The sequence below is a fragment of the Hippopotamus amphibius genome, chromosome 5 (genome assembly GCF_030028045.1).
Source record: "Hippopotamus amphibius kiboko isolate mHipAmp2 chromosome 5, mHipAmp2.hap2, whole genome shotgun sequence".
Classification (NCBI taxonomy): Eukaryota; Metazoa; Chordata; class Mammalia; order Artiodactyla; family Hippopotamidae; genus Hippopotamus; species Hippopotamus amphibius.
In genome coordinates, this window is record NC_080190.1 from 139,275,279 (window position 1) to 139,300,301 (window position 25,023).

The window sequence follows — 25,023 nt, forward strand, 5'->3', positions numbered from 1 at the left end:
ATCCTTCTCAAACTCTTCCAAAATACAGCAGAAGGAGGAACACTCCCAAACTCATTCTATGAGACCACCATCACCCTGATACCAAAACCAGGCAAAGATGTCACAAAGAAAGAACATTACAGGCCAATATCATTGATGAATATAGATGCAAAAATCTTCAACAAAATATTAGCTAACAGAATCCAACAGCACATTAAAAAGATCATACACCATGATCAAGTGGGGTTTATCCCTGGGATGCAAGGATTCTTCAATATATGCAAATCCATCAATGTGATACATCATATCAACAAATTGAAGGATTAAAAACCATATGATAATCTCAACAGATGCAGAAAAAGCTTTTGACAAAATTCAACATCCATTTATGATAAAACCTCTCCAGAAAATGGGCATAGAAGGAAATTACCTCAACATAATAAAAGCCATATATGAAAAACCAAAAGTCAACATTGTTCTAAATGGTAAAAAACTGAAAGCATTCCCTCTAAGAACAGGAATAAGACAAGGGTGTCCACTCTAACTGTTATTATTCAGTATAGCTTGGAAGTTTTAGCCACAGCAATTAGAGAAGAAAATGAAATAAAAGGAATCCAAATTGGAAAAGAAGTAAAATTGTCACTCTTTGCAGATGACATGATATAATACATAGAAAACCCTAAAGACTCTACCAGAAAACTGCTAGCACTAACTGATGAATTTAGGAAAGTAGCAGGATACAAAATTAATGCACAGAAATCTCTTGCATTCCTATACACTAACAACAAAAGAGCAGAAAGAGAAATTAAGGAAACTCTCCCATTTACCATTGCAACAAAAAGAATAAAATACCTAGGAATAAACCTGCCTAAGGAGGCAAAAGACCTGTATGCAGAAAACTATAAGACACTGATGAAAGAAATCAAAGATGATACAAATAGATGGAGAGACATGCCATGTACTTGGATTGGAAGAATCAATATTGTGAAAATGACTGTACTACCCAAAAGAATTTACAGATTCAACATAATCCCTATCGAATTACCAATAGCATTTTTCACAGAACTAGAACAAGAAATCTTACAATTTGCACGGAAACACAAAAGACCCTGAATAGCCAAAGCAATCTTGAGAAGGAAAGACAGAGTTGGTGGAATTAGGCTTCCTGACTTCAAACTATACTACAAGGCCACAGTGATCAAGACAGTATGGTACTGGCACAAAAATAGAAAGGAAGATCAATGGAACAGAATAGAGAACTCAGAGGTAAACCCAAGCACTTATGAGCACCTTAGCTTTGACAAAGGAGGCAAGAATATACAATGGAAAAAAGACAGCCTCTTCAATAAGTGGTGCTGGGAAAATTGGACAGCAACACGTAAAAGAATGAAATTAGAACACTTCCTAACACCATACACAAAAATAAACTCCAAATGGATTAAAGACCTAAATGTAACACCAGACACTCTAAAACTCCTCAGGGAAAACATAGGCAGAACACTCTATAACATACATCAAAGCAAAATCCTTTTTGACCCACCTCCTAGAATAATGGAAATAAAATCAAGAATAAACAAATGGGACCTCATGAAACTTAAAAGCTTTTGCATAGTGAAAGAAACCATAAACAAGAAGACAACACTCAGAATGGGAGAAAATACTTCCCAATGAAGCAACAGACAAAGGATTAATCTGCAAAATATATAAGCAGCTCATGCAGCTTAATACCAAAAAAGCAAATAACCCAATCCACAAGCAGGTGGAAGACCTAAACAGACATTTCGCCAAAGAAGATATACAGAAGGCCAGCAAACACATGAAAAGATGCTCAGCATCACTAATCATTAGAGAAATGCAAGTCAAAGCCACAATGATGCATCACTTCACACCGGTCAGAATTGCCATCATCAAAAAAATCTAGAAACAACAAATGTTGGAGAGGGTGTGGAGAAAAGGGAACTCTCCTGCACTGTTGGTGGGAATATAAGTTGGTACAGCCACTATGGAAAACAGTTTGGAGGTTCCTTAAAAAACTAAAAATAGAACTACCATATGATCCAGTAATCCCACTACTGGGCATATACCCAAAGAAAACCATAATCCAAAAAGAAACATGTACCATAATGTTCATTGCAGCACTATTTGCAATAGCCAGGACATGGAAGCAACCTAAATGCCCATCAACAGATGAATGGATAAAGAAGATGTGGCATATATGTACAATGGAATATTACTCAGCTATAGAAAGGAATGAAATGGAGCTATATGTAATGAGGTGGATAGACCTAGAGTCTGTCATACAGAGTGAAGTGAGCCAGAAAGAGAAAAACAAATATTGTATGCTAACTCATATATATGGAATCTAAAAGAAAACAAAAATGGTACTGATGAACCCAGTAACAGGGCAAGAATAAGGATGCAGATGCAGAGAATGGACTGGAGGACACGGAGTTGTGGGGGCGGGGGGCAAAAGGGAAGCTGGGACAAAGTGAGAGAGTAGCATAGACTTATATACACTACGAACTGTACAATAGATAACTAGTGGGAAGTTGCTGTATAACAAAGGGAGATCAACTTGATGATGGGTGATGCCTTAGAGGGCCAGGACAGGGAGGTTGGGAGGGAGTCACAGGTGGGAGGGGATATGTGGATATATGTAGAAATACAGCTGATTCACTTTGGTGTACCTCAAAATCTGGTACAAGAATGTAAAGCAATTATATTCCAATAAAGAGCTTAAAAAAATGGGTATTTAATACATTTAAAATATACAAATTTATAAGCATTATGTAAATTGTAAAAATTATAAATTAAATAGTATTAGCCCATTAATTATTACTTGGAAGAATTTAAAAACTTAAGTATTAAAAAACTAAACAGTCTCAAAAATGAAAAAAATTAAGTTACAAAATGAAAATGAGATCATATTGTTTGGACTTTTATAATGAGAGTCTCAAAGTGCATAAATGTTGTCACCACTGAGAACATATTTTTGTGCAGATATCTTCACTGCTAAGGAAAAAAAAAAACCTACCCTAATCAGGAAAATGGTGATGTATTTATGAGCTATCTCCAAATATTTTTCTCTGACTCCTTCATCTTCAAATACTCCTCAAAGTTTAAAAATATTCCTCCAAGAAAGACAAATATCGTATGCTAACTCACATATACGGAATCTAAAAATGGTACTGATGAACTCAGTGACAAGAACAAGGACGCAGATACAGAGAATGGACTGGAGAACTCGAGGTTTGGGAGGGGGCAGGGGGTGAAGGGGAAGCTGAGACGAAGCAAGAGAGTAGCACAGACATATATATACTACCAACTGTAAAGTAGATAGTCAGTGGGAAGTTGTTGTATAACAAAGGGAGTCCAACTCGAGGATGGAAGATGCCCTAGAGGACTGGGGTGGGGAGGGTGTGGGGGACTCGAGGCGGGGGGAGTCAAGGAAGGGAGGGAATACGGGGATATGTGTATACAAACAGATGATTGAACTTGGTGTACCCCCCAAAAAATAATAAATAAATAAATAAAATTAAAAAAAAATATTCCTCCAAGTTAAACATAATGTTATGTATCTGTGTGTGGGCAGGGGGTGCGGGGGTGGGGACGGGTGTGTAACATTTATTTACCTTGAGCTGTAGTTTGCTTGAAGGCAAGACGCAAGCATTTCTGATTTGTTCTCCTTTTATTTAGTTTGCTCATATATGTTCAGCTGCCTATGTCTATTTCAAAACTCTGTTGTACTGGACACACCCTAGCTGCCCAGTGAGTCACGACCTAGGATGATCCCCTCCCCTTGAGTGCGGGCACAACCCAAGTGACTTGCTCCCAAGGCAATAGAATACTGCAAAGCCGTCGGGGATAGTCACTCCCTGGATTAGGTCATGTTATGTAAGTCTCCGTCCTAGCAGACTGGGGTCAGAGAGTCTCCTGATGGCTTTGAAGTCAGCGGCCATGTTGTGACAGGGCCACTAAGAAGCAAATGGCCACATGGCAAGGAACCCTGAGTGATATGTAGATGAGAGCACCCCAGGTGACAACCAGCAAGAAAACAAGAGACTTCAGTCCTATAACCTCAAGTGAATCCCACCAACAACCACGTGAACCTAGAAGAAAAAAAAAAATCAAAAGCAACACAGCCCAGCCAACATCCTGATTATACCTTTATGAGATCCTAAGCAGAGGACCCAGCTTAGATACACACAGATTTTCTGATCCACAGAAACTGCGGGACAACAGTTATATGTTGTTTTAAGCCACTAAATTTGTTATACTGTTAAAGTTGATAATCTACTTCGAACTCTAATGACAATTATTCTTGCAAAAAAGGTTTGTGTTGGCAGTGCTATTTTCTTCCTCCATTTGAGGATAGCAAAAATATAACTGAAAGCTTTATAGATGTGTACACCTCTATCCAATTCAAAACTTTAATGCAGAGTATAATTCTCCATGTATGACTCTCAAAACATAAATTAGTTGAACTCAATATTTTTCAAAATACTATTATCCTGGCACTTGAAATATACCTTCAAACCAGTTTTTTTTAACGTGCATACTTCATTATTTCTTAAAGTTTTTATTTTTGAAAGTTTCAGATTTGCAGAGTTATTGTGAGGCTAACACAGAGAATTCTTGTATACTCCACACCCAGTTTCCACTGTTATTACAGTGAAAAATGTACCATTAGGATGGTACATTTTTCACAATTAGTGAACAAATACTGATACATAACTATTAACTCAACTCCATACTTTATTCTCATTTCCTCAGTGTCTACCTAATGTCCTTTTTCTGTTCCAGGATCCTGTCCAAGATACCACCTTACAGTTAGCTGTTCAGTTTCCTTAGGCTTCTCTTGGTTGTGACAGTTTCTCAGACTTTCTTTGTTTTTGATGACCTGGCAGTTTCGAGGGGGACTGGTCAGGTGTTTTGTAGGATGCACCTCTGTGGAAATTTCTCTTATGTTTTTCTCATGATTAGACTGGGGTAATATGTTTTGGGAGGAAGATCACAGAGGTCAAATGACATTCTCACCTCACATCATGTGAAGTATACCTACTATCAATATAACATATCTATGTTAATGTTAACCTTGATTACTTGGCTTGAAGTAGTGTTTGTCAGGTCTCTCTATTGTAAGTTACTCTTTTTTTTTCTTTTTTTTTTTAAAACTCACTCCCTTTCCATACTGTACTCTTTGGAAGAAAGAAAATCTGTGCAGCCCCATCCATAGTTATGCTTTACCTCCTAAAATGCAGAGTATCTACATACTTAGAATTCTTCTGCATGAGAGATTTATCTATTTTCCTCATGCATTTATCCAACCGTTTATTTATATCAGAATAGACAGCTACCAGATTTGGGTTATACCTCAATAATACTTATTTATTTTGTGGCTCAAATTGTTCCAGTTTTGGCCATTGGGAGAACTTTTAGTTGGCTCCTATACCCTTTCGACACACATTGCGTCACAGTCATCATTATGAGATTTTGTTTTTGTTTTATCTTTTTTCTTTTAGCATTTCCTTACTTTCTAGCACTATAAGATACTCCAGGCTCATTCTGCATATTTCTTGCCCCAGTCCTCAATCAGCCATTTCTCTGATTCTTTTTATTGGGAAATAATACTGAAACCAAGATCGGAGTGGTAGGTATATTTATTGCTGCTGGAGCATCACTGCTTCTAGGCCAAACCAGTTTTTCAGTCTCTAAACTTGGGACCTCAGAATATCCCTAAATGCTTAATATATTTAAATTTATTCAACAAACATTTTATAGCAATTACTACGTGCCAGGCATTATTTTAAGCATTTTGTAAATATTCACTCATTTAGTTCTTGTAATAATCTTATAACAACAACAAGAGAGATGGTGTTGTTAGCCGCATTTTATGAATAGAAAACCCCAGGCACTGAAAGGTTTGGACCTGTGCCCAAAGTCATGCAGCTAGTAAGTGGCAGAGCCAGGACCGGAACCCCAGCATCTGGCTCCAGATTTGGGGCACTAACCAGTGCACCACATTGCCTCACACTGGTGAGGACCTCACAGAGCATAAAATTGATGAATTAATTAATCCACCCATTCATTCTCCAACAGATTTCTATTATGTGTCGTTAGGTGCTGAACTCTCTGCTAGATGTTAATTGGTGCTTAATGCCATTTGAGATACTTTTGGGCTATGGCCCAGTTTAAAATGGAAGAAGAAGCTGTTGTAATGTGTCCCTTGAGAGCACTCTGGCAGCTGCCTGGAATGAAGACGGTACATAAAAAACCCTCTACTCGGTGACTGCAAATATACTTTATTACACTTCAGGCAATATTCAAGAGTGATAAGTAGTGCCTTATTTATTCAATTTCTATCCATTATCCTTTTCACACATTTTAAAGAGAGAGGTTATTATCTTTCCTATATATGAAACTCCCACTTATTATACTACTATTCACGGATAAAATATTTGAATGAAACTGGTGAAAACCACTGAACAAAACTGAGATTTCCATTTACAGCTGATTAAAAGAAAATTTGAAATGTATACTTACTTTATGACTGCCGCTAGTGGGTGGTTCCAAGGGACCAAAGCTGAGATGATCTAAAAGAAAACAGGCAAAATAAATATGTTGAATAAAAAAATCTTAAAGGATTTTTAAAAGTCACTTATCCCCACGTATTTACTGGTAGAGCTCTGCGAGGCTTCCCATGACTTGGCCTCAGTTGTCAATAACCCCTTTTGGGGAAGGGAGTGCAGGTGGGGTAGAGGTGGGGCTCTCCAGAAAGGACTTGCCTAGAAAAGGCAGCAGAGGCAGAAATGGGGAGTCTGGCATTGACCTCTTCTTGATATTTATAAACTCCTTGGAAGAGGATACAGATCCAAGAGAAGGGACAGTCAGGAACATGGGTCTTCAGTTTTCAGTTCAGAGCAAGCACCAAATGAGGCCCCTTTTAGATGTACCAAAGCTTAGGTACGTTCCAAAAAGAATTAGCAGATGCAGTGTCATAATGTGACAATAAGAAATCACAATAAATAGGTCGATAAGTGGGATTAATGTATTGGTTAGATTCATAATTCAGAAGAAAGGAATGATCAAAGCCATGAGCCCGGGAGGAGGCTGTGTCACAGGGAGCCTGGCTCAGTGTGTCTGGCTGGGAAGGCTTGGAGGAAGGGGTTGTGGTCTACGGAATCCCATTGCCAATGGACGCAGGGAGGGGGGCATTCTCTCAGATTTTGTTTCTCACATTTATAACCTCTCTGTGAGAAAAAGTGTATTTTAGAACCTCTGGGAGCACTGGTCTAGACGATCTAATTAGTCTAACTACTACTGTCTCAAAACTATCAACAGGGTCAAAGCCCTCTTGGGAGATCTGCGAAAAAAAGAAAAAACATCCCAACTCATATCATTTAACTTTTAAATATCAGCATGTTACTTGTATTAGGAGTAAATACCAAGAAATGCACAATTTGGGGGGTTTCTAAAAATCCTCCTTTTTATTAAAAAGAATCAATTGGAATAATTCAAGAAAAGGTGTTTCAACTGACATGTTACAAAAATATGCAGTAGTCCACTGATTTCTGTGTATTTGATGATGTACGAATCACTGAAAAATGCATCTCACTCAGTAAATCAAGGACTTGCATTCCTCTAAGCATTTAACAGGGAACTGAATACAATTAAAGCAGAACTAGGAACTTTACCAAAGAGTTAATAGACTGGTCCCTTTGAACACTGACAGAGGCAATATACTTCAGTGGTGAGGACCTCAGGCAATATTGAACCCCTGGATGTTCCATAAATAATAGTTATTATGCTATTTTTAGTTCTGGCTATACGAGAATTCTGATCTAAGACAGATCCTTAATTTTTTCTTACTCATAATAACCTGTACATTTTAAAAAGATAGATACTTAAAAGATATTTTGGCTTAATGTAATCTTTCCAACATGATTTTTTTTAACTAAAACAAACAAAATCTGTGAAATGGTTTTTGTATATTTTGCTTTATCTCATAGTTACTTTGTTGACATATAAACACATAACAATTTGAAAAGTGATATTTTAGGCTTTTTCATTGTTAAGGTGAGGAATTAAGCCACGTGAATTCACAGTGTTTTACATTGTAAAATATATATAGTTAACTCTGTTTCAGAGCTTCAGATTTTACTGAAAACAAAACAAAACACAGATGCTAAGTTAAAGTGACAAGGTGAATAAATAGGCAGTTTACCAGAGCTGAGCACACACAGGGCCCCAAAGGCCTTCTTTAGTGTCTGAGTGGACAGGCCATTAAAAATCAGGCCTGTTGCTAGCATCCAAGTCCATCGGGTGAGACCAGGAGAAGAGCACATCACCCAAGAAGCATCAGAGCTCTGTTCTCTGGGCCACTAGACAAGTTTCATTGACTTGCTCACAGAAGCACACTGAAACAACCTATCTTACTTATTTTTTCTCAGAGATTAATGAGCAAATGATGGTGGTGGAGTAGGAGGGGCAAGGACACATGGGAAAGCAGATGTAAATAATCCACAGGGGGGATATTCTGTTGTTTATATAATAGCTGCTTTCACTGAAACAGATACAGAAGAGAAATTTTGTAGATTACCTGCATATCTTGCTAATTGAAATGATCATGTCAGGGAGACAAGGAGATAAGGTAGAAAGAACACGGGTGTGAAAGTCAGGAATCCTGCGGTCTAAGCCCAGTGTGGCCGTCCGTTGGCAGTGGGCGACCTTTGGAGCAGTCACTGACCATCACCAGATCTCTAGACTCCAAGAATCTGTGTAATCACTCTAAAATCCCTTTTGACATCCATTTCAAGCTGGTTCCTACTTTCCTTTTAAGATCTCTATCAGGAAGTTTATGGTTTATGAACAAATAAATAACAGCTGGCTAACTTAGCTTTTTCAGAAGGCTGAAGTGAATTCATTTTTAATGGTGATAGTGCTGAAAATGGTCACCGCGCATGCTTTGGTGTGCACACACAAACTTCAAGGTCTGTGATGTGAAGGTCTGAGAAGATTGGGATAAAAACTGCTTTGAAAAGTTATAAGTGTTGTATGAAGACACTGTACAGTTGCCAACACCATTTAACCATTATTTCTAACTGCCTGGTCAGTCCCCATACCATCCCTTCACGCAAACAATGAACGAAATGGTTCCTGGTCCCAGTGCTGGCATCTAATTTTTTACCCCAAACATGGCATTTTCACGAAGCAGTATATTCTGACAAGTACTTATGAATAGAATCAAATAGCTTTTTACATTTTAGTTTGATACAATAAGTCAGATAATTTGGATTTCAGAATCCAACCCTAACTTTCCTCTGGAAGTGAAAAAGTCTTGATATTTATTCTTTTGGGGAAAAAACGTACTATGCTCCAAAACACAATTAAACTGGAAACATGATAGGCATCCTCTCAGGGGTATTTAGCATAAGCTAAATATATTCACAGCACAGCTGACCATGTATAAATACAGCTACCATCGCAACCAGAGAGCTGTGTCGATGGCCGTCCATTCCTTGGTCTGAAATAAAAAGCCACGAATCCTGCTGGGGTAGAGGCCACATCTGAACACCATGCAATCAACACTGACTCTACTTTACACAAATGTTTAATAAAAATATTTTAAAGCCCTTCAGTGTCTTGTCTTCTACTTTTAGACTGAACACTTAAATGGGGATTTTAGTTCTTTCCACTTTAGGGAACATGGGCGTGAAGCATGGAGGGAGCAGACTTAATAGGAATCCAGTTTCCCTTAAAGGACCATTGCTACTGCCCCTGTTTCTCACGGCACAACCTCACTTGGGCTCGGTGCTCTCATTTTGATGCTATGATTCTGGGACTCAAGTTGTAAGGAATAGATTTTTTTCTCATTTCTTTCTCAGACCTGGTCTTATATTCAGAAAGCATGTTATGAGAGAATAAGAACAATAATAACACAAAGAAACCAACATGATTCCAGAAAAGAGAAAAAGAGAGATCCACTAAATAGGGGTTAAAGAAATGTCAACAACAGAGGACCGACGAGGGCAGGAATTCCAGGCCACCTGCAATGCCCCACTTGGGAGAATGGCTGTCTGGCTCACAAGCAGAAAAATACAGTCATCCAATAGCCACACCATAAGGGATGTGTTTCTCCACTCATTCAACACACATTAATTCAGCATCCACCATGAGGCGGGGACTAGCCCTAGACATGAATGACATGGCTTCACCCCTAGGTGGTCCCTGCTAGACGGGGGAAGCCAGCTAGTCACGCGTGACAGACAAGTAAGTAAATAGAGGAATCAAAATGTGAGCAGTTGAATGACAGACTCATATAAACACGGATAACCGATCTGGGCGACACCTCCACACACTCCTCACGCCTTCCTTTCCCTGTCTCGGGCTTGTCCTCCTTAGTGTTTGTCATTAGCCCTATTGCCACTTGATGTCATCTATTTATTTGTTTACGTTTAGTTGTCTGTCCCCACCCATCCACTCACATAAGTCCTTGAGGGCATGGGGATTCTTTGGTTCACTGAGGTAAACCAACCCCCAGAACAGAACCTGACACCTAGTAGGTGCTCAATAAATATTTGTTTACTAAATGAATGTATGAGTGAATAAACATCACTGAAGTTACTAAAAAAAGTTGGGGGTATGATTGGCTAGAAAGATGGGAGGAAATGAGGTTGAGTGCTTATAAAAGGCAATTAAATTTTGACAAAGAAGAAGTGGAAAAGTCAGGTGAGAGATCCTGGCTTTGCAGGTCCGCAGACACACCCGGCAATACGTCTGTGGAGAGCGACAGGTCGTTCTGTCTGCCCAGCGTCCTGTCCTCACGGCTTTGGTGGGACAGCCAACCCCAGACTTCCCTCTTCTTACCACAGGGGAGGGTCCCACATCTGAGTCTCCCTCCTGGGCACTCAGAGGTGACAACACGACAGGCTGGGCCGCCAGCAGCGGCAGCACCTCAGAGGATGGCTCCTGTGTTCTGGCTTCTCGGACCCTCCGCTGTCCCGGTTCCCGCACTCCCCGAGGCCTCTCCCCTCAGTCAGCTCTTCCCTCAGTTCTACAAGCTATTTATATCCTCCCAATAAGCTTTTTTTCAGGCTCCAGTAATCTCTGTTTATTTCTGTTGATTAGGTCCAAAGCGCTCTATGACCACGGTCCGATTCAAGATGAACGTGGTTGGCAGCGACCCTCAGTGAAGACTTGATTGAACACGGACCACGTCCAGGTACTGAGCTGAGCTCTCTACAGCAGTTATCCAATTTAACCAATAGAACCAGCTCTATGACTGCCTATTCCCATTTTAAAAACGAGGACATTGAGGTTTACAGACGTTAAGTGAAGTGTCCAAGCTCCCACCCTATCAGTGACAGAGCCGTCGTTTGATGCCAAAGACCAAAGCCTTAAAAATTCCTCCCCCCCGCCCCCATCCTCCTGGGAAATACCAGTTTTAGTGTGTGATAAGTAACTGGAAAAGCCATGGGTGTCATGCCGGTTTGGGTAGGATTAGGGTCCGGGATCAGGTGGTGGTGCTGGGTGTCCTGAGAGAATGGGTAGAGTTAACAGTAGTGTGACTGGTTTCCACAGTCATGATCCTGGGCTGCTCTTCCCACATTCCAAATTGTATTATGGGTTTTCTTTTTTCTCCTATATCATGCAAGGAAATCAGGACAGCGGGTTTCCCACTGAGAACTGCTCCAGGAACGGGTGGTTCCAGAGTCTCTCTCCATGTAGCAGACACTGGCCCCGTTCTCCCCTCTGGCTTCCTCTCTCCTTCTGACTGCTGCTGGTTTGCAGTCACTATGCACCAAATGCCAGATCCCGGCCAGTTTATTCACCTTCAACTACTGGTCCTCACCCTGCCATCCTCTGCCACCCACCCGTGCTCTTCCTCCCACCTCATTCCACCTTTGCACCAATTTATTATCAGTCATTCAGAAAATATGTGAGGCTCTTTGCCAGACACAGAGAGGGTACAGCAGGTAAGAAAAAGCCCCCTCCCTCACGGAGCATCCAGGTTGAGCGCGAAACAGACAGAACACAAGTTAACTTAAGCATCACGTAACAAGTGCACATTGTGTAACTGTGATGGGCAGAGAAGCTGCATCGGGGTCAGAGCCTAACAGAGAAGGGCCTACGTCAGGTGAAAGGCTCAGGGGAAGTGCCTTCTGAGTGGAGAAGTGAAGGATGGAAAGGAGGCAGCCTGGCCAAGGGTTAGAGGAGGGCCATCTACGCAGATGGAACAGCTCAAGCACAGGCCCAGAGCCGGGAAAGGGTTTGGCAGCTTCCAGGCTCTGAGTGGCGAATTAGGGGGCACAGGGGCATAGGTGAACCGACTGAGATGGGCAGGGCCCAAAGGGAGTTTGGATTTTATTCTGAGTACAATGTATTCTCCTATTAGTCCCATAAGAAAACATATTAAAGAAAACAAACTTAAAAAAACAAGGAAAATATTTTAATAAATATTTTCATGTCTATTTAATGCCAAAGGAGTTGACAAAGTGCTGTACTCTTGTAACACTGGGCTGCAAATGGAATGACAAGCCAGGAACCAACTGGAAAAATGACCCTGCAAAAAAGCCTCTCGCAGCAATTGCTCTACGAATCCTTAACATATATGAATTAAGAAATGGACAATCTCTCCAAGACCTTACGAGGTAGAGATGATGGCCCTCATTTTATATGAGGAAAATGAAGCTCAGAGGCGTCCCCTAGCTAATTAGGTGGAAGGATCAGGATTTATGACCAGGCTTGTCTGACCTCAAATCTCAGTCTTAACCATCATGCCACACTTCCCCCGAATTCCATCAATTTAATAAAGTACGTTGCTGTTTAATCAACATTACTGAAGAAATACGTAAGCCTCCTGCACACAGAGATTCTGTAAGAAGACAAAAAACAAAAAACAAAAAAAAAACTTTAAAATATATACCTTGTTGGATGAAAACTTTTCACATTTTCTGCACTTTGTAATACCAAATGCCCACGTTAACTACGCAGACATCAGTGATTCCATGTTGCTGCCCTCATGCACTTTGAAACGTAAACACCTGTTTGCTCCTAAAGGAAATGGGTCCATATTACAGACTCAGAACATTATATCATTATTTTAGTTTTCTGTGTTTTATTCTTTTCCTGTCTCTTTATTCACTTTCAAGACTTTACTTCTTGCAATTTTTAGTGTGATTGCCTCTGGAAACTTTTCCCTGGACAATAACATGCTATTTGTTACTTACTTGTGATTAAGAAACCCGACAACTTTGTTAGCATTCTTAGTAAAAGAAGAATAAAGAGAAGCAAAACAAGGAATATTAAACACAAAAACACAGCACTGTGGAAGATAATGTGGCCTGGGGGCCTGACTTTAAAGGGCAGGTGTGCAGGGTGTCCTCAGAGGAGGGCAGGGAATGAACTAGAACAGTGAGTAGAGGCCAGACCGTGTAGGACACAGATTATCCAGAAGGTCCTTCCGAGTTGGCAGTTTATAACTCAGGGCACACTCTTTTATGGGAACAGCATTTTACATGGTGGTCGGGTTGTCAAACTGTTGTTTAAAATCTTATTTACTTTATTATATGCATGAAACCTTTTCCCCTCAGTTCTATGAGGAAGTGAAATAGGAGCAAGAAATGAGAAAGTCAGGTAAGTATTGTAAGGCCACAGCCTCTAAAAGAAAAAAGAAGGAGGAGGAGGAGGAGGGGAGAAGGAAGGAAGGAAGGAAAGAAGAAGGGAAGGATAGAAGGGGAGGGGTATTGGGTAGGAGGGCAGATCCAAATTTGTGGTGTCTGAGCTTATACAATTAGAAGCCCATTTTAAATAAATACAAATCATAAATACAAAATTAAATATAAGTGGGAATATTTTTTAGAATGAGAAAAGTATATTGTAGAAATTACAAATTTTAATAACTGAAAAATACCTTAGCATAATAATATACATTTAGTCATTAACTACCAGATACATGTATATATGGAAGTGACTGTAAATCACATAAATACATCTTACTAAACCCATATAAAATGTATCCCCAACTCAGCTTCCCCCGATTGATCCCCAAAATGCCTCTGGCTACGCCAACGCCTCTCCACACGAGGGTAAAGGCAATCACAGTGGAAAGAGACAGTGCTCTTAACCAACTGTAGCCAAAATCTCTTTCCTTTTTGAAAATCCTACAAAAACATGTGACCATGTGGGCCCAGCTCTAGGATGCCTTAAGCATCTGAGCTCAGGGTGGATCCTCTGCCTTCCCCTCCTCCATGTCTGCCCTGTTCCTATGATCAGAGGGTCCTCTTCCTCCCACATCACCACAAAGAGGAAGCAGAAAAGACTTCACGCTCCTGGGACTTCCCTGGTGGCGCAGTCGTTAAGAATCTGCCTGCCAATGCAGGGGACACAGGTTCAATCCCTGGTCCAGGAAGATCCCACATGCCGCAGAGCAACTAAGCCCGTGTGCTACAACTACTGAGCCCATGCACTGCAACGACTGAAGCCGGAGAGCTCTGGGGCCAGTGCCCCGCAACAAGAGAAGCCACCACAATGAGAAGCCCACACACCACAACAAAGAGTAGCCCCCGCTTGTCACAACTAGAGAAAGCCTGAGCACAGCAACGAAGACCCAACACAGCCAAAAATTTAAAAATTAAAATTAAAGAGTTCCTGCTCCTGGTTTAATGTCAGGTGAGCTCAGGTCTCCTGATCCAGACTCATCACAGCGTGCCCCCTCCCACAAGGCACACGAGGGAAGCTGTGCAGCAGGCCGATTAGCACCGTGGATCCTACTGGAGTTTTATGGAGTCTTGGCTCTACACCATCTCCCTGAGATAGTCATCAAAATAGCTGCATCCAAATCATCCTTCATCAGCATGCGTGTGCATGTGGGGGGGCGTGGGCGAGTGTGTCCCTCTGCAGCCAGGACATCAAGTGCTCTGGCCATGACTTCAGCTTTTCCTATTCCAGGGAAGTGGTGACATGACTGGTCTGGCAGCCTCTATTTGTTTCTACTGCAAACGTTGTACAACTAACTCCTTTTTTGGGGGTTTCGCCAGTCACTTTGCCTTCTGAACTGGAAGCTCCTTATTGGTGTCATATAATCAGGAGCAGCCTGTGTCCCCAGCATCAGTGTTCCTGGCATCACTGAGCCTGAAACCAGCCTGGATCGTTCCACCGATTTTTTTTAAGGGCCTCAGGGTCGGCCAGCCTGCGGCAGATTCAGTACTATCTGTATTCCAAGGGTCAGTGAACAAGTGAAAGTCCACCTGCAGGCGAAAAGGCCATTTACTACCCCGTGGTGATTTGGACTTTCCATGAGAACCTGGTTGATGAGCAGCTGGAGCAGCTGTGTTATCTGAGGTCTGGGTAAGAAGCCAGAACTCCTCCCTTAGATGTGGGCTGGGCCCTTGTCCACAAGGCTGGCTGGGTCACACTGCTGGTCCTAAAGCACCCTGTGTGCATCTGAAGTCAGAAACCCTACCAGAGAAGTGGAAAGTGGAGTCGGGGAGCAGAAAGAACTCAGGGCTGGGGACTTGAGTGAAACGTATATGCCTCTATGTCCTGAGCTGTGAAATAGTCACAAGCATTATTTGGCAAGAAATAGGAACAGGTCTGACTATATCCCCTAACAGATGCCTCACGTGACAATCAATAGTTTTTCTTTTTTTTCTATTTCTTCTCTTTTCTTTTTTTTCCTTTCTCTTTCTTCTGTTCTGGTTTGGTTGCTTGGTTGGTTTTTGCTCTCTCTTTTTCCTTTTAGCACAGCTTCTCTCATTTGTGGGTATAGGCAGGTCCCAGGCAGAGTACATCACATACACTATCTCTTTTCTTCACATAATAGTCCTAAAAAGGAGGAAGCGTTGTTCTTATTTTACACGTGAAGGAACAGAGGCTTTAGGAGGTGACAGCTGTATTAATGGGTGTAACCCCATACCTGTCTCACTTGCCACAGCCCAAGCCTGTTCTGTTAGAAATACTCTGCATCTTCTTCTTCGTAGACAGATGCCATTATAGGCTAGAGCAGAAGTCTTTCCTTTGGCACCCTGCTTCACATCCGAGCCGCCTGTCTGCTTTCGGCTGCAGCTGGAGGGCAGGTGGAGGGGCTGCAGACTCCTCTGGGGCTGGTAGTGATCTCCTAGGCATCTCCCTCGGCATCTCCTGACTTTCTGCCTCCAGTCCTTCCCCAGTGCTGGGGACCTACAGTCTGCAGGCCAGCCAGGAAGCACAGGGGAGAAAAGCCCCGGGACAGTCCTCAGCCAGGGGAGAGTGAGAGTGGATGGATAAATGCCCTGCTGTCCTCCTTACACAATCCTGGGAGACAGTCTAAAAGTCCTCATGTCCCCAGTTGCCTACTCAAATGCCTGCCTCAAAATTTGCTTCTGGGGGGAAATCAAACTAAGACATCTTCCAATGACCCTCTTAATTTCATTCTCCTTGTCAGTAGACCTTCTGCTTCAATGTACATGCATTTTATATGGCTGTCAAGCTTCTCAAATGAAGGATTTTCTTCCCATTTTTTTCATTAGCCAGTCATCTCCCTTAACCACACCTCCTTTTTAAAGGATGCAATATAAACATCTCTCTCTTCCTCTGCTCAGAATCCTGAAACCCAGGCTCAAAGTCCCATTAAGAGGAAAGCTCATCAGAGCTACTGACAACACCTCCTGCTTTGTTCAGGTGGGAAGCAGACACCTGAACATACTGTAATAAAACAAAACTTAAGAGAGGATAATCTGACAAGTTATTTAGTTAGAAAATATTATTTGCTGTCAGGTATTTAGGCATAAATCAGAGGCAGTTCATATAAATGACTCTAAGGTTTATTACTTTTACACAAAAAAACTATCTAGAATTTTCCCCCTTGGCATTATTAATTTTCTATTACTTAGAAATAGCATCAATAGCAACAGTTTTTCTTCCATCACACACTCACACATACACACACACTCACACACCTCCTCACACACACACTCACCCTTGACCCTCACACCTGCTAAAAATCAATGATTCTGGATCTCCTTCCACTACAAGTGGAGAAACTTTTGCTTATGTCTCCACCCTGACCCTGGACCACTGTTGTAGGCTGAATAATGGCCCCTCAAATATGACCTAACCCCCAGCACCTGTGTTACCTGATATGGGAAAAGGGACATTGCCGATACGAGTAAACTAAGGACCTTGAGATGGGGAGATTATCCTGCATCATCCTGACAGGTCTGATATAATTACAAGGGTCCTTATGCAAGGGAGGCAGGAGGGTCAGAGTGGAGGGAGAAGGCAGTGAAAGCAGAGATTGGAGAACACAGTCAGGAGCCGAGGAATGCCGGCAGCCTCTAGAAGCTGAAAACAGCAAGGAAACGGATTCTCCCCTCAGAGCCTCCAGAAGGAACCGGCCTTGCCGACACTTTGACTTCAGCCCACAGAACCTGATTTCATACTTCTGACCTCCAGAACTATAAAAGAATAAATTTGTGTCATTTTGAGTCTCAGATTTGTGGTGTTTTGTTACAGCAGCCATGGGAAACTGATACAACCGCCTTTTCATTCTTTTCATACAAACACTTCTCTTCTGTGCTGACCTCACCAGCACCCCTTTGCTCCCCTCCCTCAACCTACACACTACATCCAAATGAGGAATTAGAAAGTCGTTTCCTCCTCATCAACCCTGAATGACATGTCCTGGGTGTTGGAGACCTCACAGCACTAGGAACCCTGTACCATGAGGACAAGAAACACTTGCATACAAGGGATAAGATGTATAGAAACAATTAGGTTAGGATAGCCATAGGGGCTACAAAAAAGAATTTAGGCATATGGGTAATACCTGAAGTCAAAGCACAAGTAGACCACATAAATATATGATAATGGCCTTTGTGGAACTAGGAAGTGGGTCAGGGATTTAGTTTGCAAATGATAGGCCTATCAGATATCCACAGAGAGTTAAAAAGAGAAAATGTACCTAGAGTATAATTTTTACAAATTTTTCTTGAGCTGAAATGCAATCTTAGGTAGCTGATGAAGAAGATTATGTCTCATTAAGAGAAAGCACACCTCAAAGAAAGCTCTTGAGTTTCGCCCTAAGTACAAGGATACAAATATAGTCATAGTTCCTGCCCTCAAGGAGATCACAGATAATTTCATTATAATGTAATCTGTGGTATGATAATGACATCACCAAGTGTTACGGGGCAAGGGGCGGAGGTGGAGGGGACAGTCATTCCAACGAATGGACTGAAGGAAACCCTACTGGAGGAAGTAATAACTAAGAGGAGTTTTGAAGGATGAAAAGGACAAGGAGAGAGAAGGGAACATTCAAGGGAGAAGAACTAGCACAACATTGTGGAGGTATCGTGGAGGTAATTTAATGAATGTGAGGTAAGATCCCCAGGAAGATTTTGCATAATGAAAAAAAGAGGAGCAAGGAAAGAGCCTTGGAGAGGAGGAAGGATTAAAGAGAAGGAAAAGGAAAAGAAGCCCATGAATTAGTCCAAAAAGAAAAAGAGGAGCAGGAGGGAAGCCTGGGGAAAAACCGATGAGGGTAGAGAGCTTTGGGAAGGTGTGAGTTGAGGGAGATAAGTGCCAGAAGGACCAGAGGAAGCCCTGAGGGAATTTTCTCAGAGCAGGTTCCTCAGATGATGAGAGTAAACACCAGATTGCAAAGGGCTTTCAGGTAAATGAAAGTAACGAAGTAGAAGTAGACACAGCATGTTCCGTCTGCCCTCTCCAATGTCTTGGTTGAGACAGGAATGAGAACCATGCCTGCTTGTCAGGTTTTTAAACTTTGGAGACCAAAATAGGTTTTATAAGCTGGCACTAAAAAAGATTAGATAAGATTTAAATACACAATGAGAAGATAAGAATCAATTTGGATCATCTTCCTTAGACTAAGGCAAAGCTAACATACGTGGAAACATCACCGCAAGAACAGGGGGGCAAGCTGGCTGGGGAGAAGAAAAACATTTTAAAAGTATGATACTATATATTAAAAAAATTGTCAAAGAAGTCTCAAATTAAAGATCCCAAGAAGAAATAAGGAGATCTGAAAGCAGATGAACCAGAGAAATTAGTGGGGATAGGTTCAGAAGTTTAAGACAAAGAAGTAGATTTTACATCAAAGGGGAAAAATTAATAATTAAATAAAATATTATGAACACTACAAGGTAAAATATAAAAATAAAGAAGGAAAGCACATCTTAATTTATGAGATGTCTGGAATGCAGACTAGTTTTAATGAGGCATGCTTTTGTAAATCACACAGCTAATTGCACACAAACCAGCGGTGAGCGTTACTAAGAAGGTTCTTAATTCTGAAGAATTAAGACACAATGATAAAGTAGAAGACAGAAGAATATTTTAAAAATCCTATTTCCACAGTCACTTTCAAATTTAGCAAACATTTCCTAAGGACTGACCTAGGGGGATAGAATTACATTTACATAACAGCATAATGTTATAGCAATAAACACAAAATGGAAAATTGAGTTTAAAGAGGATGTTAAAATGTTCTTTTCATGCAACCAAGTGGCCGGATAGGATGTTGATGGATCTAGTATAAAAGAAAAGATTTTAAAATCCACAACAAAAAATAAGTGATTAAAATGGTCAAGGAAAATAAAGAACAAGAGGAAAGGGGTCATTCGTGGTGTCAAATGCTGTCGCAAGCCCAGTACAATGAACACTGAGAACTAATCATCCCAGTTAGGACAGAGGTTACTGCGGATCTTGACAAAAGCTTTTGGTAGCTTTCTGGCTACACATATTTGGATAATCTTGTGAAGAAAAGATCAAAATTGTAGCATCAGGATGGGCAGGCAAACAGCAGGATCCACTCAGTCTTGTCATTTCTAATCATTTCCTGATAGCAGTTTCTTTGCTGAACAAGCAAAGAAATAATGGTTAAATTTGAAAGTGGCAATAGAAACATGAAACAAGTAACTGCATCCTGAAAATGTCTAAATAATGACAATGACATACAGTGTATCCTCAAGTCTGAAGCTGAGGTCAGACCTTCAACTTGTGCTGAGCACAGGCACATGACCCGACGTATCCCTGATAATTACCTGTGATCACCGGTGTCTGCCTGGCCTTGCTAAAGGGCTGGGTCATCCTTGTATTCACTACTGGAAGTCAAATAATTAAACCCTTTTTAAAATTTTATTTTTTATTGAAGTAGAGTTGATTTCTAATGTGTTAGTTTCAGATGTATAGCAAAGTGATTTGGTTATATATATATATTATGCTATATTCTTTTTCAGATTCTCCTTCATTATAGGTTGTTACAAGATATTGACTATAGTTCCCTGTGCTAGACAGTAGGACCTTGTTGTTATCTATTTTATATATATAGTGTATGTCTGTTAATCTCACACTCCTAATTTATCCCTCCCTCTCTTCCCCTTTCCCTTTTAATAACCATAAGTTTGTTTTGTATGTCTGTGAGTGTATTTCTGTTTTGTAAATAAGCTTAGTTGTATCATATTTTAGATTCCACATATAAGCAATATCATATGGTATTTGTCTTTCTCTGACTTACTTCACTTAGTATGATAATCTCTGGGTCCATCCATGTTGCTGAAAATGGCATTATTTAATTCTTTTTTATGGCTGAGTACTATTCTGTTACATATATATTATACTATATACTATATGTTATATATTATATGTTATATATCATATGTTATATATTATATAGTAGGTTGCTTCCATGTCTTGGCTATTGTAAATAGTGCTGCTATGAACATTGGGGTGCATGTACCTTTTTGAATTAAAGTTTTCTCTGGATATATGCCCAGGAGTGGCATTGCCAAATCATTCAGCAACTCTATTTTTAGTTTTTCTAAGGAACCTCCATACTGTTCTCCATAGTGGCTGTACCAATTTACATTCCTACCAGCAATGTAGGAGGGTTCCCTTTTCTCCACACCCTCTCCAGCACTTATGATTTGTAGACTTTTTGATGGTGGCCATTCTGACCAGTGTGCAATAATTAATTCTTGCCTTGTCCTTATTCATTCAACAGATGGGGTATAACATGCAGGTGATGACATTATTATATACCTACTTAAATCTGGTATCCACCAGTGCTTGGATTTGACCAGGAGTCCCATGTAGAGGGAGAAAGCACATTTTCACCACTAGACAAGGCAAGCTTTCTCTGTGTACCCTGATGCCAGAAGAAAACTTCTTCTCTAATTGCATGCCAGGTCATCGACTGGCTGTTAATAATTATTCAGTGAGTTAATGAAAGGCTAGGAAAGAGGAGTGCAACCACAGCGTAAATTAGTGTAAGCAAGCGAAGGTCTTCCCCGCAATCTTGGTGAAGACAGACAGCGCTCTACTTAATGTTTCACTTTTTCAGTGTTAGAGAAACCTGTGGATTCAGATTAATTGAAAGGAAAGCATACCTTAGTTGATAAGCTGTCTAAAATGCAGACAAGTTGTAAGGGAGGCATGCCTTTGTAAATCACACAGAAGATAATTGCACACGAACCAGCAGCAAGTGTTACTAAGTTAGTTGTCTCCCCAACCCTTTCAATGACCTAGATAATGATTGTTTTTAATTAATTCTTTCTCTTTATTTGCAAATAGGAGTTTCTAAAAGCTTTAAGTAGCTTAACTTTTCTCCTCATCACCATCCTGGTTGACAGAAAAATTTGCTTTGCAAATCCCCTCTTCTTAGTAAAAAAAAAAAAATTAACTTCTGCTTAGCCCTGTCTGAATAGCTACAAATTCTGATTTAATTAATGATGTTTTGTAATAATTAAATTTGGTATATTTACTAACATATAACTTGGCATTCTCATTGCATCAACAGACCTGGGACAGAGAAACTAACTTTGTGGAATACCTGCCATTTGCAAGGTAGTTTCCATTTGATGATGTCATTCAGTCCTCACAATTCCATGAGGCACCTGCTATTACTTCCATTTTACTGATGCTGAAACTGAGATTCAGAGATGTGAAATAATGGCCTCATGATCAGACAGCTAGTAAGTGGCAGTGGCCAATATGACCCTAGGTCAGTCTTACTTTAAAACCTACGGGTGGGCTTCCCTGGTGGCGCAGTGGTTAAGAATCTGCCTGTCAATGCAGGGGACATGGGTTCGATCCCTGGTCCAGGAAGATCCCACATGCCACGGAGCAACTAAGCCCATGCACCACAACTACTGAGCCTACATGCCACAACTACTGAAGCCCGCATGCCTAGAGCCTGTGCTCCGTGACAAGAGAAGCCACCGCCATGAGAAGCCCACGTACCGCAATGAAGAGTTGTCCCTGCTCGCCACAACTGGAGAAAGCCTGCGTGCAGCAATGAAGACCCAACACAGACAATAAATAAATAAATTTATTAAAAGAAAAACAAACCTATGGGTACATTCCTCATCACATTGTAAAATAAGATCCAATTCTCTGGGAGCCACTCAGCACATAAAAGGAGCTTTTAGGAGAGTAGCAGTCAGCATGCATTTATTGCTATTTTTTCATTACTTAATATCCTTTTCAAAACTGAAGTTGTACTCTTTGAACACTTAACACATATCTTAAAGGCAGCAGATTCTGTTTCATTTGCAATTTTGAGAGGAGTACCTGGAAGAATATTCTGGACTCAGCATGTTGAGATGAATCTCAAATACTTTTAGAAAATTAGCTATGAAGGCAGAGATCCAGGAAGAATCGGTTGCCTCGGGTAGCAATAGGAAAGGATTGGGTTACATATTAAGGAGCACTTCCTGACAATAAGACAAGAGAAGTACTGAGGTGAACCAAGGACACGCCTGCATGAAAATATGTAACAATTAGTAATCCATCATCTGTCAGAGGAAACGTGTATGGAAGCAAAAGGATGGTCCATTTTAAATGACCCCGACATGCCCTTATCAAATGTGGACAAATTATTCTGTGTTCTTTTATGCCATGGTCAGTCAGGTGTGGCCACAAAAGGAGACACAGGAGAGGCTCAGGAAAACACAAGTTTATTATATTCACAGGTCCTAGGGCCAGAAGGGCCACAGGCGGAAGCCTCAGGGTGGTCAGGTAGTCAGGAGGCAGAGAGCAAGAGCAAGGGGAGGTCTGGCCATAGCCTTTATAGGGGTTTCCATGGGAAAGGCAAGTCAGGACAGAGTAAACAGTGCTAAGATCAACTAGTTTGAGTAATTCCTTCAGGCTGAGCTTTAGGGTCTAGATAGGGGTGGTGTCTGGTTGTGTGGTAGCAGGCCCTGGGATGATTTAGGACAGGGGAAATATTGGCTTGGTGTGAATTTGCCAGATGGAGGAGGTAAGACTTTGGATTGGTTAGTTTTCATATCAAAGGTATGATCCCACTGACACTTTGCTATCTCTAAGAACTGGCTAGCCCAGGGAGGGGCAATCTCTCCCCAGCCAGAAAGGTTTTTAAGGTGTAAAAACATACAGAAAATAAAAAATATAAATCACACACAAATATATTAAAAAGCACTAGATGTTTGAATCTGGGTAGAGCTCCAGCATCTGTTTAACCTTCAGTGTGGCAGTCTTTGTCTCCCACTGAGCCTGTGCAAATAGCAGTAGGCATGGCTGGTTTGGGGAACTCAGAGGGCAAACACAGTATAATGAACACAGCTGTTAAGCCAACAGACAATCCAAACCCAGAATGAGACAAGATCTAGGTTTGGACAAAAGCATTACAATATACTGGATAAACTTCACAGAACCTAATTGGCCAGCTGTAGGACAGAAAACACACAAAAAAGCTGAAAGGTCTGTAAGTTAAAGGCACATCACACAGAACAGCCAGATCCCCATTGCTACAGAGAACACACTTGGACAGATGCAGAAGCTTCTGAACAGAACATCTCCAAAGCTATAAAATATTTTAAGATAAAATATTACAAATGTTACTTACAAACGCTTACAAATGTTTTTTAAGAAGAGGGGAAATACCAGCTTTTCACCAACAAATGAGGCCAACACATTTAAGAGTTTAACTTAATCTCAAATAGCAAATATAATGATGACATTCTATTAGATAAACTTCCCTCTGCAGTCTAAGTTATAATACATTTTAAACCTCAAAAGCAGTCTATGCTTCTCTTTTATCAGAAATCTAACACAGCATTCATTTATTCCCTAGCTATACAAGCTAACATTGATGATTATTCTGATGCAAAACATAAACTTCTGAATCAGACTGCAAAAACAACATCCGTGCATCCTTCCAACTAATACAACAAGCAGGAGCTCCCTTTGGGCACTTTGTGGTGCACCTGCACCTGCAAAGATGTGTACAAGGGAGCAGGATGACAGGTTGACGTGGGGTGTTGGCTGAAAGCACATTCTCAGTCTTTTTTTTTTTTTTTTTTTTACATTCTCAGTCTTAATCACAGCAATTTCTGTAGTAAATCATTGTTTGATGTCAATTCTTTTACAGTCAATATATTACAAGCATAGGCGAAATGGTTTCAAGTGAGCAAAAGATATATTTCTTTGTGCTTAAAGGAAACCAAAAACAGGAAGTAATAAATCATTATTTATTTTCTTTTTCTTTTATTCCCCCAAATATCTCAAGTCAAAAGCTTGGGGAGGGAATTTGGTTAGCCCTCATCGGAATGAGTCATCTCTTGGATGTGGCTGCTTTCACAGCAAACACTTTTTCTTGGTGGTAGGATTCCAATTTGAGTCAAGGGTATGAAAGCTACATTTGAAACCAAGCAAATGTTTTACATAAAAGGGAGCGAAAAGGAGAGGCCCCAAGTCTCACTTAACATCATTCGTTTCAAACAGTGTCTAGAGCTTACCGACAGGATAGGGGAAGGCCCATCTCGGCACTAGAATTCACGTTCTGACTCTGCATTCGGTAAATCGTGTGAGCTGATGAGGGGAGGCAGATGCACCCAAATCCAGAAGCCTTAACCCATCTGCACTGGCCTCTGGCTGAACAAAGAACTTCACTGCAAACTATCAGCATGCATCTTGAGGCCAAAAACCTTGCCAAGCTATGGTAATTTTTTTATTTTAACCAACCTTAAACATTTATTAATTACCTACTCTTGCCTGTGAGAATCTCAAAGCCCAATACGTAAGATA

The 25,023-nt window shown here is 40.8% G+C and overlaps 1 protein-coding gene across 2 annotated transcripts in view; it reads right to left on the reverse strand.

Annotated features, from left to right (window-relative positions):
• Positions 1 to 25,023, reverse strand: part of NCALD (neurocalcin delta) — a 340,760-nt gene that overhangs the window by 195,810 nt on the left and 119,927 nt on the right. For both annotated transcript variants that reach the window (XM_057734911.1, XM_057734909.1), the window contains exon 4: positions 6,523 to 6,572. The gene's annotated coding sequence lies outside the window, so the exon portion shown is untranslated. The remainder of the gene's footprint in view (positions 1 to 6,522; positions 6,573 to 25,023) is intronic.